The sequence below is a fragment of the Oryctolagus cuniculus genome, chromosome 2 (assembly GCF_964237555.1).
Source record: "Oryctolagus cuniculus chromosome 2, mOryCun1.1, whole genome shotgun sequence".
Classification (NCBI taxonomy): Eukaryota; Metazoa; Chordata; class Mammalia; order Lagomorpha; family Leporidae; genus Oryctolagus; species Oryctolagus cuniculus.
Genome location: NC_091433.1, coordinates 48,030,927 through 48,047,421, shown reverse-complemented (window position 1 = coordinate 48,047,421; position 16,495 = coordinate 48,030,927).

The window sequence follows — 16,495 nt, the reverse complement described above, 5'->3', positions numbered from 1 at the left end:
AGGCAATCAAAGTCAAAATTGACAAGTGGGATTACATTAAATTGAGAAACTTTTGCGCTGCAAATGAAACACTCAGAAAAGTGAAGAGGCAACCGATAGAATGCAAGAAATTATTTGCAAACTATGCAATTGATAAAGGATTAATATCCAAAATCTATAAAGAGATAAGAAACTCAACAACAACAAAAAACAGTCAAGAAATGGGCAAAGGACTTGAACAGGCATTTTTCAAAAGAGGAAATTCAAAAGTCCAGCAGACACATGAGAAAATGCTCAGGATCACTAGCCATCAGGGAAATGCTAATCAAAACACGATGCTCACCCCAGTTAGAATGGCTTTCATACAGAAATCAACAAACAACAAATGCTGGTAAGGATGTTGGGGGAAAAGGAACCCTAATCTACTGTTGGTGAGACTGTAAACTGGTATAGCCACTGTAGAAGACAGTTTGGAGACATTTCAGAATTCTGAATCTAGACCTACCATATGACCCAGACATCTCACTCCTGGGAATTTACCCCAGGAAATGAAGTCAGTATATGAAAGAGTTATCTGTACCCTCATGTTATTGCCTCTCAATTCACAATAGCTAAGATATGGGATCAATCCAGATGTCTGTCAGCTGAAGACTGGATAAAGAAATTATGGTATATGTACAACATGGAATCCTACACAGTGATTAAAAAAAATGAAATCCTGTCATTTGCAACAAAATGGATGCAACTAGAGATCATTGTACTTAGTGAAATAAGCCAGTCCCAAAAAGACAAATGCCATATGCTCTCCCCAATCTGTGGTAACTAATAGAGTACCTAAAAGGAAATCTATAGAAGTGAAATTGACACTTCTTTGTGATGTGATGATTTTGAACAGCCCTTGTCTCAACTGTTAAGGATCTGTTTGTTTGTTTCATAGTATTTGTTGACCTCTTTACTTAGTGTAGGGTTAATCATATCTGTATAAAGTTAATTGAAAATAGTTCTTTGTAAAAAAAAATAAGAATGGGAAATAAGAGGGAGAAGGAAGAAGGGTGGGAGTGCAGGTGGGAGGGAGGGGAGAGAGGGAAGAATCACTATGTTCCTAAATTTGTATATATGAAATGCATGAAGTTTGTATACCTTAAATAAAAGGTTTCTAGGTAAAAAAATAATTTTCTGATATATAACATTTTGTAAGTGAGTTGTCTGTTGAACAGAATTGATCTGAGAGCAGCAATACAGTAGAATAGATGCTGTGCTTGCTTTCTCCCAAGAGTTTGAGTTGAATTCAGCTACTGGGTTGGCAAGGATCTTTGAAAATAGCTTCACTGCCACTTCTCAACTCATCTCCTACTTTCGTTCTTGTCCTTTTATTTCTGCTCCTCTCCTCTGAGTAAAAGGAACCAATCACTACCGTTGCTATGTGCCAGTTCTCCGACAGAAGTATCCCGTGTGTCCAGTTCATGCTCACGTGGTGCTGTGAAGAAGACTTTCTTATAGTTTTCAGAATGAAGGGCCAGCACTGTGGTGTAGTGGACTAAGCCTCTGCTGTGGCACCAGAATCCCATAAGAGCCCCAGTTCATGTCCTGGCTGTTCCTCTTCTGATCCAGCTCTCTGCTATGGCCTGGGAAAGCAGTTGAAGATGGGCCAAGTCCTTGATTCCCTGAACCCACATGGGAGACCCAGAAGAAGCTCCTGGTTCCTGGCTTTGGATTGGCTCAGCTCCAGCCATTGCAGCTGTTACCAGAGAAGCAAAAGGTCCTTGTCTTCATGCAAGAAAGAATTCAGGCATGAGACAGAGAGCAGTGGAAAGCAAAGTAACACAGTTTATTAGGGTAGGAACATTCATAAGAACAGATGGGCAGGCCGGCGCCACAGCTCAATAGGCTAATCCTCCGCCTGAGGCGCCAGCACCCCAGGTTCTAGTCCAGGTTGGGGCGCCGGATTCTGTCCCGGTTGCTCCTCTTCCAGTCCAGCTCTCTGCTGTGGCCCGGGAAGGCAGTGGAGGATGGCCCAAGTGCTTGGGACCTGCACCCGCATGGGAGACCAGGAGGAAGCATCTGGCTCCTGGCTTCGGATTAGCGCAGCGCGCCGGCCGTAGCAGCCATCTGGGGGGTGAACCAACGGAAAAAGGAAGACCTTTCTCTTTGTTTCTCTCTCTCTCACTGTCTAACTCTGCCTGTCAAAAAAAGAAAAAGAAAAGAAGTTTATATACTTTATGACAACTCTGAGTTTTTCAGTTGAATTTCACATTTTGTTTGTCTCCCTTGGCCCCTTGTGTTATAGATTGCTCTTTTTTTTAGAAAGCTTTTATTTAATAAACATAAATTTCATAGGTACAGCTTTTGGAATATAGTGTCAGCAAGCATTTCAATGTGATGTCCCTGTCCCAACTGACTGTGCCACAGTACCTGCCTTCCCCACCCCACCTCCCGTTTTAAATTCTGACTTCAGTTCTGCCACATTCAGTAACTAGATTAGTATAAAATAGACGTCCTACAAAACATGACCTTGAATTTGCCACACCCAAATACTTATTATCTTTCTAACCTTTTGTTTAAGAGGTAAGAAGTTCCATATTTTATATGAAAGGTAACATTAATTCTCTATGTTCTGATTGTGAGAAATATCTCAAAATAAGAATATTCTCTGTCATCATTAACCAAATGAATACAGGCCCCAGTCCTGACAGCAAACCCATTCTTCACCTAGCAAACCCCACTGCAGACTGGTCCCCCTTTCCTTAGTGCTCCTGTCCCTGAACAAGAAGAAAAATGGCTCTGGTTCTGCTGCTAGCAGCAGACACCAAGGGACCAAGTACACAGTGCTCGGTGATCATCATCTTCAGGGGCATCAATCACTCGGTTGCCATTCAGAAGGCAGATTTAATGTGAGCTCTGTTTGCATGTTTGGAGAAAGGGAGGGAGGGAGAGAGGGAGAGGGGGAGAGAAGGGAACAGAGCATGTGAGAAAAAGAGCATGAGTGTGTGGGTGGAAGAATGATACCATTTCTTTCATTTTGGCCTGGGATGAAAAACACTAGCGTCATCGCTTCTGTTTCCCTCAGTTTAAGATGTGACGACATTAATGACAGTTTCTGTGTAGGGTGGGAGAACACAGCAAGGAAAAGCAGCTATGTGCCTTCTCCAGAAGAGAAGATGTGCGAGAGACTGCAATTTGCCTGTCTTAAACGTCCCTTCTCCCTCTCCTCCTTTGTATCAGAACTCCAACTTGGAGCTAAGCACATCACTGCCCGGTGGAAGGATGACTTCCCAGTCTTCCTTGCAGAGGTGTGGCCATGTGCCAGGTTTCTCCCCCAAGCAGTGCTGTGAGGGACTCAAGAAAGTCTTTTTTGAAGGGAAAGAAAAGGCAGGCATTTGGTGCAGTGGTTAAGTCACCGCTCGGGAAGCCGGAATCTCCTATCAGAGTGCCTGGTTGAAACCCAAGATGCTCTGCTGCCAATCCAGCTTCCTGCAAATGCACACCAGGGGAGGCGGCAGATGATGGCTCAAGTACTAGAGTCACTGACACTATGTAGGAGACCTGGACTGAGGTCTGGGCATCTGGGCATTTGGGAGTGAATCAGCAGATGGAAGACTGTGTGTGTGTGTGTGTGTGTGTTTCACCCTGCTTTTCAATAAATAAATAAATCTTTGAAAAGTGAAGTGCCCACAGAAGAAAGGCACCAGGAAGAATTATGTGAAGACTCAGGGAGAAGACAGCCATCTACAAGCCAAGGAGAGAGGCTTCTGAAGACGCCGGCCTTGACCTTAACCTTGGACTTGTAGAGTCCAGAATTGTGATAAAATATGTTGTTGAAGGCACCTAGTTTGTGTACTTTGTTTTGGTAGCCCTGGAAGACATATATACCCTATGACCCAGGAGCAAGAAGGAGCTATTAGACTTAGGAGTGGCAAGAGGGCATTCTAAGCAAAGGAAAGAGCATCTGGTTTGAACATTACAGAACATTAAAGCAACAGATAAAAAGCTTTTAAAACAGCAGTCAGGGGCGTGTGCTGAAATGGGGAAAGTTACAGAATTCTCAATCACTGTTTTTCTCAACTGGAAAATGCAGCTAACTCCAGGTTCTATGGCACGGCTGCTGGAGGGGAGTGACAGTGCTTAGCTCTAAAGCTCTGTGCCTGACACACAGTGCTGGGATGCTCCCCACAGTGTTAGCTATAGTTTGTTATCTGAGGATAATGCTCATCTTCAAAGTTTAGTTGGAATGTTACCCGTCATGGCAAGTCCTGCCTAGTACCACGCCAACCCGAGTAAAATCATCTTCTTTCTCTTGTTGGGGAGACCATCTGTCTGTAAAATCTGGATTCTCCTTTTTGTAACACTGAGGGCTTGGATTTTGTCCTAGTGTCTTTTGCTACATGCCATGGAAACTATCATCAGAAAAAAGAAGTAAATGTAGGCCTCTGGACAGGGAGGACTGGAACGGCTGTGGGTAGGAACCATGGGGGTTTGGGAGACCAGGAACAGGAGAGGGGACACTGGTTCTGATAGGGGTCTGGCCCTTATCACTGAGCTTTCATGACCTAGGAAGTGCTGGGGGTCAGGAGAACCTCACTGAGGGCACCCCAGCCTCCAAGGGCATTAGAACCTCTGGAGGGGACACTACCCTGCAGTGCTACGAGAGTCAAGGGGGCAGGTGGTGCCAGCATCCCATAAGGGCAGCAGTTCGAACATCAGTTATTCCACTTCTGATCCAACCCCCTGCTTATATGCCTGGGGAAGCAGCCAAGGATAGCCCAAATCCTTGGGCCCCTGAAACCATTTGGGAGACCCAGATGAGGCTCCTGGCTCCTGGTTTTGGCCTAGTCCAGCCCTGGTCAGTTGTTGTGGTAATTTGGGAATGAACCAGAGAATGGAAGATCTCTCTCTCTCTCTCTCTCTCTCCTTCTGTGCCTTTCAAATAAATCTTCTTTTAAAGGTTTATTTATTTATTTGAAAGTCAGAGTTACACAGAGAGAAGAGGCAGAGAGAGAGAGAGAGAAAGAGAGAGAGAGAGGTCTTCCATCTGATGGTTCACTCCCCAGTTGGCCACAACGGCCGGCCCTAGCTGTGCCAATCCGAAGCCAGGAGCCAGGAGCTTCTTCTGGGTCTCCTATGTGGGTGCAGGGGCCCAAGGACTTGGGCCATCTTCTACTGCTTTCCCAGGCCATAGCAGAGAGCTGGATCAGTAGAGGAGCATCCGGGTCTCGAACTGGTGCCCATATGGGATGCCAGTGCTTCAGGCCAGGGCATTAACCCACTGCACCACAGCACCGGCCCCTCAAATAAATCTTTAAAAAGAAAAAAAGAGGGGCCAGTGCTATGGCTTAGCAGGTGCAGCCACTGCCTGCTGTGCTGGCATCCCATATAGGCGCCGGTTCAAGTCCCGGCTGCTCCACTTCCAATCCAGCTCTTTGCTATGGCCTGGGAAAGCAGTGGAAGATGACCCAAGTCTTTGGGCCCCTGCACCTGTATGGGGGACCTGGATGAGACTCCTGGCTCCTGGCTTTGGATCGGTGCAGCTCTGTCGCGGCCACCTGGGGAGTGAACCAGCAGATAGAAGACCCTGTCTCTGCCTCTGTCTCTCTGTAACTCTGCCTTTCAGATAAATAAATAAATCTTAAAAAAAAAAAAAAAGAGAGTCAAAAACTCCCAAAGGACTGGGAACCCAGCAGGATGACTGTCGCTCCCCGTCTTCGTGGAGGAACGACACAGGACCCTGCGCTGTTCTTTCGTCTGCTCGGCCCTCCCCGGGTTTGCTGCTGGTTCTTCCCGGGTTGGCTACTATCCCTTCCACCTCCGTGGAAGGGCAGTTCCCCCTGGCCACATTCCCCACTTCCGCAGGGGAGCGGCACACCGCCGGCCGGCTCTCTCGGGGTCTGCACAGGCGTTCCCCTTAGATGTTCCCCTTAGATGTTCCCCTTAGATGTTCCTGGTGCATGCCGTCTCTCTCCTCCTTTATAGTCCTCCTCCGCCAATCCCAACTCGGCTGCCCACACGCCGAGTACGCTGCTCTCCAATCAGGAGCAAGTCCTACAGTTTATTGGTTGAACTGGAGGCAGCTGTGCGGAAGCTGTTTACTTCTCTCCCAGCGCCATATTGTGGGAGAGCAGATGCATAGAATAAGTCTTAATTCCAGTAACTCAGTCCAGTCCGGGCTGCTCCCCACAGATGACAGTGCTGGGGATGGGGTCAGAGAGAAGTTCTTGCATTCCAGTTTAGAGCCAGGGATGTCAGAGCTCCATTAACCACACCATTCTGTCTATCTGTAAGTTCCTTCACTGAATTTACGTCATTGATGACAAATATTCTATCTTTTCTCTGCATCCTCCACAATTAGGGTGATGCCTAGTCAGCCACTCCAGCTGTGACAGCTTCATAAAGTCATGAGAGACCCAGAACTCTCCCAGCTCCATCTCTATGATGGCCTCATTGTTCACAGTGGCTGCTAGTGATCCAGTCATCACATCACTGTAACAGGCAGCAAACAGGTGAATGGAGAGAAAAAGGGGAATTCTCTCCCCTTAAAAAAAAATGAGTTCATTATTGAAAATTTAATTTTAGCCTTTCATTTATTTGAGAGACAGAGAGACAAAGAAACAGAGAGAAATTCCATCCATTTAGCTCAATCCCCAAATGTCCACAACAGCCATGGCTGGGCCTGGCTGAAGCCTGGAAACCAAGTACTTCAGCCACCATCTGCGCCTACCTGGAAGTGTATTAGCAGGAGGCTGAATTGGAAGTGGAGTGGTTTGTCTCTAACTGGGTACTCTGATATGGGATACAGATATCCCAAGTAGTGGCTTACGCTGCTACACCAAATGCCTGCCCCTTCTTATAAAGGCACTATCTCCATAATGAAGTCTCCACCTCATGACCTAATTATCCCCCAAAGACTCCACCTCCAAACACTATCACATGAATGATCAGTCTCAACGTAGGGATTTAGGAGGGATACAAGTATACAGTCCAGAGCAGGTACTCAGTCAAGACTTTTCAAACATGTCGTAGAATCACATGAAATTCTTTTCATTGTAAAACATCATGAAATGGCTAGTTATTATTAGGATCCTTTACAAAACAAAAGCATATAAAGCTAGAACGATCCTGAGGATTTTTTCATTCCCTCACAGTAATGAGCTCAGTGCCAGAAAAAGACTGTTAAGAAACCTGACACCCTGGTGCATAGAGTTTTTGTCTTTCTCAGATTGAGTGGGTGAGGCAGAGGGAGTTGCTTATTTTCTTTTAAAGCAATACGGTCCCAGGAAAGCCAATTTTTAGATCCTGAAGTTCTCAAGTTGGCTATGAAACACAGATGCTATCAAAACTTAAATTCTATCTGTTCATAATTTTAAAAAATTAAAAACAAAGGAAATCCTCAAAATTCCTTGCCTCCTAATGATTTTCTACATGTGTGTGGGCTGAATTGTGTTCTCCTAAATTGCATACGTTGGAGTCCTAACCCCTAACACCTCAGAACGTGACTGCACATGGAGATAGGGCCTGTCCAGAGGCAGTGATGGTAACAGGAGGCCAAGGTGAGGCCCTAATCCAGTGTGACCGGTGTCTTTCTAAGAAGAGAAAATCTGGACACACAGACGTGAGGGGCGCACACGCTCAGGAGGACCAAGCATGTGAAGAGGCAGCCGAGTGGGCGTCTGCAAGCCACTCGCAGAGGAAACCAACACTGCTGACATCTTGCTCTTGGACTTCCTGACTCCAGATTGGTAAGAAAATAATTGTCTGTTGTTTAAGCCACACTATCTGCAGTACTTCGCTCTGGTAGTCCTGGGAACTAATGCCACACTGTACTATCATCCACACTGGAGGGCATTTACTCCTCCTGTGTCTGTCTGTGGAAATCCGTGTGATCTGCGCATCTCTTCTCAACATCGTGCTGAGCGACATCACACAAGTAGACTTAAAAAAAAAGATTTATTCATGTATTTAAAAGGCATAGTTACACACACACACACACAGGAAGAGAGAGACACACATACGGGGGGGAGGGGGAGAAGGAGAGGGAGAGGGAGAGGGAGAGAGAGAGAGAGAGAGAGAGAATCTTCCATCTACTAGCTCATTCCCCAAATGGCCTCAATGGCCGGTGCTGGAGTCAGGAACTTCATCCGTGTCTCCCACGTGGGTGCAGGGGCCCAAGGAGTTGGACCATCTTCCACTGCTTTCCCAGACACATCAGCAGTGCGCTAGATAGGAAGTGGAGCAGCCAGGACTCAAATCAGCACCCATATGAGATGCCAGCCCTGCAGGCGGCAGCCTTACCCTCTAAGCCACAGTGCCGGCCCCATCACCCAGGTAGATTGAAACTCATCATGGTGGGCATACTTACACCACGGAAGTTGGCAAATGCTATAAACCAGACCTAAAATGTCAAATATTTATCAGCATATCACTGCCTTTAAGATGCTGAGGAAAAAAACAATGAAGAGGAAGTACTGACTTTTCCATTCATTCACTTTGGCTAACTCTGCTACTTCGCCACTCAGTGTCCAGCTCCACTTCTTCCTTACCAGCAACACCCTGGCTGTGTCCAGGACAGTACTGACCCCTACTGAAAACGCTGGTCTCCCCAAACTTCCAGGTAGCTGGCTACTGGGTTTGCTGTTGCTTGCAGTCTAAATGCATTCCTGAGTGTCTTCTCTACACACTCACAACATAAAACTGAAAACCACTGCCTTTGGCCATAATATATAAGCATCAGAAACAGAAGGCATTCAAGAAGGTCAAATGAATAATACTCTGGATGTCCACAAATCATCTTAGCCTAGTGTCGAAATCTTAGTTGTCAAGGACTAGAAAAACAAAATCAAAAGCTTTCAAATGAATGGTAAGAGTTAAGTTGGAATCTGTGATATGGAGTCAGATAAATTCTGTGTGCCTCTTATATAACCATAAAACCAAGGGAAATGTACATATTAAGTCCAAGCCAAAATCCAAAGCCAATAATATTTTGATGAACATTACTGCGTTCATGTGACAGTTTATGTTTTGCTAAAGTAACTCACAGATAATGCGTTTGAAAAGAAGACCCTGAGGCAGGGATTGTGGTGCAGAGTAAGCTGACACTTGGGACACCCACATCCCGCATCAGAGTGCCTAACTCAGGCCCAGCTACTCTGCTTCCAATCCAGCTTCCTGCTGATGCACCTGGGAAAGCAACAGCAAATTTTCCAAGTACTTGGGCCCCTGCCACCCACTGTAGGAAACTCAGTTGAAAGTCCAGGCTCCTGGCTATGGTCTGACCCAGTCCTAGCCATTGTAGCCTTTTGTGGAGTCAACCAGCAGATGGAAGCTCTCTTGCTCTCTCCTTCTGTCACTCTGCCTTTCAAGCGAACAAATCAATAAATCTATTTTAAAAGATATGTTTATTTATTTGAAAGGCAGAGTTAGAGAGAGGCAGAGGTAGAGGCAGAGAGGGAGAGAGAGAGAAATCTTCCATCTGCTGGTGCACTTTCCAAATGGCCACAAGGGCCAGAGCTGGGCTGATCCGAAGCCAGGAGCCAGGAGTTTCTTCCCTGTATCCCAAGCGGGTGCAGGGGCCCAAGCACTTGGGCCATATTCTACTGCTTTCCCAGGCCACAGCAGAGAGCTGGATCAGAAGTGAAACAGCCAGGACTTGAACAAGTACCTATATGGGATGCAGGCACTACAGATGGTGGCTTTACATGCTATGCCACAGTGCAGAGCTCAATAAATAAATCTAAAAATAAGTAAATAAAAATAAGATATTGTAGTGTCAGGAATACCTCTTTATTTAAACTGGTCTAAATTTTTACTTCCATATAGGAGAGCAGAGTACCGCTATTTACACAGTCTGGTGTACACAATGGCATTGATAATTTCAAGGCTTTGTTTGCTAGTTCAGGATAATCTGACCTCGTGCTAACCAAACTCTGCTAGGGGGCAATCACCAATGATGATTTAATGCAGTGTCATTTGATCTCTGCAAAACAGTCTTGTTCACTTGAACATGAAGTTAACATTGCCGCTTTATTGAAATCTGCACCTAATGAGTATATAATCCAATTATTACTGGAATTGGTTACAGAAAATTTCTTCATGGCACATTTACTGCCACACTGCTAGGTAATGAACTGTTGCCTGGCTTGTGTGCTCAGTGATGGGCTGTACATGTGATCATTCTGCAGACACAGTCAGCCCTTTGTATCTGCAGGTTCCATACCCATGGATTCAGGTAACTGCAGATTTAAAATACCCAGAAAAACAAAGACATCTGTACTGCGCATGTACAGACTTTTTTCCGTACTCCCTAAATAATACAGTATAACAACTATTTATCTAATCTTACATTAAGCATTGTGAGTTATCTAGAGATGACTTTAAAGTCTATGGGAGAGCCGGCGCCGCGGCTCACTAGGCTAATCCTCCGCCTTGTGGCGCCGGCACACCGGGTTCTAGTCCCGGTCGGGGCGCCGGATTCTGTCCCGGTTGCCCCTCTTCCAGGCCAGCTCTCTGCTGTGGCCAGGGAGTGCAGTGGAGGATGGCCCAAGTGCTTGGGCCCTGCACCCCCATGGGAGACCAGGATAAGTACCTGGCTCCTGCCATCGAATCAGCGCAGTGTGCCGGCCACAGTGCGCCGGCCGCGGCGGCCATAGGAGGGTGAACCAACGGCAAAAGGAAGACCTTTCTCTCTGTCTCTCTCTCTCACTGTCCACTCTATGGAGAGGATTTGCATGGGCTGAGTGCAAATACCATGCCATTTTCTAGAAGGGATTTGCACATCTGCAGATGTTGTTTCCCCCAGGGTTGCTGAAGCCAGAACCAATCCTCCATGGACACTGAGAGACAACTGTACAAAGTGATGCCCTAGGAGGAGGGGGAGGGGGAGAGAGAGACAGAGAGAGAGAGAGCATGAGCGAGCTCCCATCCTCTGGCTCACTCTCTCAATGCCTTGCATCAGCCCCCAGCCAGAGTTGAAGAACTCAATCCAGGTCTTGCACTGAGGCATCATGCTGCCCCCCATGGTCTGCATGGACGAGAAGCTGGGGTCAGGAGCTGGAGCAAGGAATCAAACTCAGGTACTCTGCTGTGGAATGCAAGCATTTCAACCAGCATCTTAATCACTAGGCTGAACTGTTGTCCCTGGCTGAAGGCTTTTTGAGAGCACTTGATCATTTTATCTTAGAACTAGTGTTTGCATAAAGCCCATGCACATCCTCCCATATATGTAAATCCACCTCCAGACTATTTTGATATCTAATATTGTGTAAATGCTATGTAAATCATTGTTTTACTGCATTGTTTAGGGTGTGATGACAAGGAAAAAAAGTTTACAAGTTCAACACAAATGCATGTTATTTTTACAAGTATTTCTGACTTGGCCAGCATTGTGGCATAGAGGGTTAAGGTACAACCTGTGATGCCAGCATCACATATGGGCTCCAGTCTGAGTCCCAGCTGCTCCACTTCCAATGCAGCTCCCTGGTAATGCGCACGGGAAGGCAGCAGAAGATGGCCCAATTGCTTGGGTCCCTGCACACACATGGGAGACCTGGATGACATTCCTGGCCCCTGGCTTTGGCCTGGTCCAACCCCAGGCACTGTGGTCATTTGGGCAGTGAATCAGTGGATGAAAGATCTCTCTCTCTCTCCTTCTCTCTCTCTGTAACTCTTTTTTTTTTTTTAAGATTTATGTATTTATTTGAAAGTCAGAGTTACACAAAGAGAGAAGGAGAGGCAGAGAGAGAGGTCTTCCATCCACTGGTTCACTCCCCAACTGGCCTCAAAGGCCACAGCTGTGCTGATCCAAAGCCAGGAGCTTCCTCCGGGTCTCTCATGCAGGTACAGGGGCCCAAGCACTTGGGCCATCTTCTACTGCTTTCCCAGGCCATAGCAGAGAGCTGGATTGGAAGTGGAGCGGCCATATGGGATGCTGGCACTGCAGGTGGCAGCTTTACCCGCTACACCAAGCTCTGGCCCCATGTAACTCTTTCAAATAAATAAATAAATCTTTTTAAAATATCTGCAAATGAAGAACCCATGGCTATGAAAGGCCATTTATGTGAGCTCAACAGAATGCCCAGCCCATAGGAGGCGCTCCATTCTAAAGCTGTAGCAGTCTGGCTTTCATTTGACAGGGACATGATTAGGCCCAACCACTAGTACCTTCCTGAAGCTTTTCTTTATTCTGATTTGTTCACTCCCATACTGGGTGGAATGAATCACTCCTGTGAGTCGAGCTGTGCACATAGCATGCAATATGTCAATGTTTTTTGTTGATGTTGTTTTTAATATTTATTTATTTATTTATTTGAAAAGCAGAGTTATAGAGAGGCAGAGGCAGAGCGAGAGAGAGAGAGTAATCTTCCAAATGGCCACAACAGCTGGAGCTGGGTCGATCCAAAGCCAGGTGTCTGGAGCCTCCTCTGGGTCTCCCACGTGGGTGCAGAGACCCAAGCACCTGGGCCATCTTCCACTGCTTTCCTAGGTCACAGTAGAGAGCTTGGTGGGAAGTGGAACATCTGGGACTCAAACTAGCATCCATATGGAATGCTGGCGCTGTAGGCAGTGGCTTTACACACTATGCCACAGTCCTGGCCCTGCAATATGTCAGTGCTTCATATTTTGGTCTCCACCAGCTAGACCACAGGTTCCTACTGTCAGAAATGAATTCTAACCTGTCTTTGTGACCCAGCGGCTGGCACAAAGTCCAGCATATATGCATAGAATCTGAAAGAAAGAGGGAAGGAAGGGAGGAGAATATAAAGGAAGTAAGGGAGAGAGAGAAAGAACTCCACTCCACCAGGCTTTCCATGGAGATTTATATTTTGAAAGGAATCCAAATCTTATAAATAAAGCCTTGACCATGGACCAGAAAGCTTTATCTGATGGGACTGTTTGGGGTGAAATAGGAGCGGCAGCCAGGACGAGCTGGAGCCTGCATACACTGGCTCCCAAGGGCCCGTATGTGCGACTCTTCCCCACTCCACATCCAGAGGCAGAGTTAGGAAGCCTGGAGCTGGCCTTGGTGGGGGAGCTTTATACCCTGGAAACTTTTCCCAGAGCCAGCTGTTCAAGCTTTCCCAGCACCCAACGGCCAACAAGGCCTCTCTGTGACTCTCGAAGCAGAGACATTTTGCATGCTGAGTGGTGGAGACTGCAAGGCACAGAGAGGGTCTGAAAGCAGAGGCCCCATCCCCCACCACAGCCACAGGCCTTGGGTAGGTGCCAGCTGTCCGTGCCTCTGCAGCACCACAGCCCTGACCCCAGGCAGTCTCTGGGGCCACACCTTTATCATCCCCGTTAAAGTCACCACAGAAGCATCCACAGAGATCCTTGTCTTGTTGTTGCCAATTGTTTCTAATCTGTTAAAAGTGGGCTAATATAATGAAATGCTTGATGTTAATGACTTAAGAGTCATAAAACCTAACAATGGAGTGGACTATTGGCTTAATATTTTTATGAGAGGATGTGCACGTGACTGGTGCCGGTGACATTTCTATTTACTGGAGCCGGGGACAATTAGAATATTTATCTCACTTAGTCACTAATTGCTCCTGCCCCCAACCTTCCCCTCCCTCTTCTCAAAAGGAATGAAAAAACGTTTTCATTATAAACTGATATCTGTTGGTGAAAGCCGCTATTTTTAAAAAATGATGTCATCGAGCCTAGAATGCGGCATTGTTCTGGTTTCAGAGAGCACTCAATGGGGTCTTTAGCTGTTGCTTGTTGCTAATGTTAAGTGAACACCAAGTAACCTCTCCCTCCTCCCATCTCAGCTCTTTCACTCATTTTCAGAACAGTCATTTAACACCTAGGGAAATTACTCTAAGTTCATATTTTCTCATACACATTAAGTAGTATGTTTTCATACCCTGTGCGTGCATATAACTATCATCTGCATCCTTTAAACCGCTTCAAATTACTGTCTCTACAATTCCAACTCAGAAGAATGTTCCTGTATAAGCATTCATTTGTATATTTAAGCATCATTTTCTAGTTCTACAAAGTCTGAATAAATCCCAAACACGGAATTATTTTCTATGGGATAACCCCAGGAGTAGGACATGTGGGTTTAAATATTTTTTACAAGGAATAAAATGAAAAACCTCCTCCATCCAAAAAAAAAAAAAAAAAGACATCAGCCGTCAGCCTTGTAGCAACAAATACTTAGAATCTCCCTGTCTAGAGTTGGAAAATTGTTTTCTAGCTGTATTCTTCTAAACAGTGTGAAGAATAAGTCAGAGTTTTGTCAGAATAGCATTTTCTATGAGAAAAATAAATAAACTAAGTTTTCTCTTGGCTGGGAAAATCATCTCAGTGTCCTGAATACCTGTGACCCAGATGCCATAATTAAGGTGCAGGGCCTCTGTGTTTGTGCACTCTAGTAATGTGTATATTATAGGCATGGACTACTGATAAATTTAATTAGTGCTGTGACAGGGTTGAAGGGATATCCTGGAAAATGTACAAGCAGTCAATTAACCTTGCTGGAATCCTATTCAATGTGGTTCAGGTTTAATTTACCACTGTGCTTCTTTCCCCAGCCCTCCATGTATACACACACACACACACACACGCACACACATATACACACACACATGCACACATGCACACACGCACACACACACACACACACATCATCTCTCTGTTTCCTTTCTTCCCATACCTTTTATTGTGCCTTTCAGCATCACCACTGCACAGTTACATCACAAGGACTTTCTTCTAGGTGTATATTTTTAGCCTCCCACTTGAGTAGATTTCCAGCTCTTGACTTTAAGCTCAATCTAGTTGTCACCTGAGTCTCTCTCAAGTGTGGTACTCATCCTGCCACACCTTGAGGACCCAGAACCCAGAGCAGGTCTAGGGTTCTCCTCACTGGTGTGTGCTGCTCTCCCATCACAACTCCCACACTTGTGCTTAAAGCTTCCTGTTCATGCCACCTGCCTCCACAAGCTGACATCACCTACCCATGTCATTCCTCCTCCCTGAAGCCCCTGCCTCTGACTCATAGTCTTTCTCTCTTAAAAAAAAAAAAAAAAAAAAAAAACACTTCTGCGTTGGTGTTGGCAGCACCATTATATACCGAGATGACCTGGCCAACGTTGCAGTTTCTTGAAGTTTGCAGTTTCCTCCTTTGGTCCTCTGCAGCATCCACTGTCATAAATCTATGCCTGTTCTGAAATCTACTATTAATTCTCAAAATGTTTTTTCAGTTCCTGCATCACTGTCTACTCCAGAAAAACTTATTGCTTCAAACCTTAGGTGCTTAAGGGAACAAAAATTTGTTGATCCAAATGATTTCCAAGAGTCAGGAACCCAGGAGTGGCCGGGCAGGTAATTCTCAAGGTTTCTCAAGAGGCTGCAGCCAGGATGTCTGCCAGTGCTGGAGAGATCAACTTCCTCCACCGATCACTTACACCCCTGGCAAGTTGGTAGTGGCTGCTGGCAAGAGGCCTCAGTCCCTCATTCACCATGTGAGTCGCCCTAGGGAATCGAGTGTCTCCAAGACATGGCAGCTAAGTCCCTCACCCCACTCACTCCAAGAGCAAGTTGAAGGCAGAGCACCTTCTATCACCGAGTTACTTCTGCCTTTTTTTCTATGCTAGAGTGGACGCACTAGGTCCAGCCCACGTCAGTGAGAGAGGAATTAGACCCCACCGAGTGTCAAAGAACATGTGGATGTGCTTGAAGCTGCCACAGTGCTGCTGCTTTGTTATACCCATTTCACCTGCTCGTTAGTCCCTGAGGTTTCCCATTTCTCTCTACCAGCCCTTTCCATTTTCAGACATCATCGGGTCCACCCATTAAATACTTTCCTGCCAATATCCTCACTCTTCTGTCATGCTTTTATTGCTTTTGGAGAGGGAGCTTTGGTTCCAATCCACTGTCCATCTGGCTGCTTCACCCAGACAGGGAGCGCTGGTAGAGATGACCACACACAGGAGCGAACAGGTGCTGCAACATGGCCTCTTGTGATAAGCAAGCCCTCAACACAGCACAGCATTCTTTGTTTCCCATTCACCAGTTAGCCAGTGCAAACTTTAAGTGCAACTTCCATGAAGTCTCCTTCAATGCCATAAACATGTTCATCCTTAATCCCTCACTTGTCAGACCTCAGACATTGCCCCTCATCCTCCTGTGCTTCCATCCAAAACCTTCACACATGACCTTGTTCCTCACCTTCCCCTCACTCTGTTAGGCTTTAATGACATCTTCTTTTTTATTTATTTGAAAGGCACGGCCTGCACCGTGGCTCCCTTGGCTAATCCTCTGCCTGCAGTGCAGGCACCCCAGGTTCTAGTCCCGGTCGCTCCTCTTCTGTCCCGGTTGCTCCTTTTCCAGTCCAGCTCTCTGCTATGGCCCGGGAAGGCAGTGGAGGATGGCCCAAGTGCTTGGGCCCTGCACCCACATTGGAGACCAGGAGGAAGCACCTGGCTCCTGGCTTCAGATGGGCGCAGCGTGCCAGCCGTAAGCGACCATTTAGGGGGTGACCCAACGGAAGGAAGGCCTTTCTCTCTGTCTCTCTCTCTCT